Source organism: Ananas comosus, linkage group 9 (genome assembly GCF_001540865.1).
Source record: "Ananas comosus cultivar F153 linkage group 9, ASM154086v1, whole genome shotgun sequence".
NCBI classification, from domain to species: domain Eukaryota; kingdom Viridiplantae; phylum Streptophyta; class Magnoliopsida; order Poales; family Bromeliaceae; genus Ananas; species Ananas comosus.
This window is the reverse complement of record NC_033629.1, coordinates 5,203,583-5,205,289: the sequence shown is the minus strand read 5'-3', so window position 1 is coordinate 5,205,289 and position 1,707 is coordinate 5,203,583.

The window sequence follows — 1,707 nt, the reverse complement described above, 5'->3', positions numbered from 1 at the left end:
CCCTGGTATATACGTACTCGTAATTATACACAACCACGTATATATTAAGGTGTATGGACACTGCCACTATACTATACTACTAGTGGCTTCAGTGATTTAACCGAGGAAGAATGGATGATCAAGCGTACGTATGCATATGTGAGTATATATGTATATCAACGTGAAAACATATATATAATTATAATATTAAGATTAATTAAACGGAAGAAATAACCAATTCCATTAGTTTATAATAAATCTTGAGAGTAATACACATGAATAAAAAATAAAAAATGCTTCCTTAAATAACAAATTAATAATCTTGTAATGTATTTTGATAAAGTCAGTGATTAGCACGGAAACACCGATAGTTTCGAACACACTATTATCGATCTACGTACTGTTTTCTTTCTTTACTGGTATACCTAATATATAAGATAAAGTAACGTAATGAGCCCGAGTTTTGTTTTGTTCACTACTCAAAACTACAAATTATAGGGCAGGAAGTGTGCAACTTTCTAATATTGATATAAACTCACCTTATTTCATTGTATTGAGGATGTATATCTCATAATTATATAGGATAGTACGATGAATACTCTTTAATTCATAGTACAATCAATTGATTATATTTAATTTTACATTACGTACGATTATAATAGTCATGAACCTCATTATAATAAGTACGTCATTGGTCCGTAAAAGAAGATAATATCTCTTTACGATTTGGATCGATGTTCGGTTTTTACAACATCCAGATGTTGGGGATTAGATTCCAACATTAGGAGGGGGATCCCAAATATGTCGGGAAAAACCCAAAATCATAGTTTTTTTCTCTTACTATACTGATCTCATTTTTTCAATTAATCGAAAATCTACATATTCAACATTCTAATGTTGGTTTTCCTGTGAAGATCTCTTGTTTTCTACAATCAAAATAAGTAAATTAATTGAATATATATAATATATTGAAACTCCTAATAGTACACTTACATTTTAGTTGTATGTATGCTCTTAGTCTGCTAACACGTAACTTGAACAGTACATATACAGCGGTTACTAAATTACCGGTGGCTATCTACAGCCATAGGTGACTACGCGGAACTCGCTGATTGCTTGATAAGTACGGCATATTATAGTCGACCATCTTAAGTTAAACTTTCCACTCACACGATATTCCCGTGTTACGTATCTTAAATACTAGAAGGTAATTATGACTTTTGATTCAATCGATGTTTACAAGTTACACCTAGTTAAACCAAAGACCATACGTACGTGATTCCGCTTGTAAGTTTAATTATTTATGAGGTTGAGAAAAAATAGTAGTACGACTTTTTCAAACAAGCCAAGTACTTTCCACGTAGTACAAAACGACATCATAAGGGAATTAACACAGATGAAATAGTCTTCTCCTGTATTTCGTTATTATTCGAGAAACTTTTTAATTCAAGCTCTTTGTTTTTTAAGAAAACATTAAAGAACTTTATACTGATCAATTATATACATATACGACCTTAGTTATTCTTTTGAAACTCGTTTTTACTACGAAAATTCTACAAAGTGATCGTATTACGGTTTAATTCAACCTCTATCTACGAGTTCTTTTTTAAAGTTATTACATGTATTGTAAAGTTTTTTGTAAAGACTTAATATAGATAAAATCATGTTCGTAGTACGAACCAAAGCATTTTCTACCTCGTTTAGGTTTCGATTATATATGGATATATA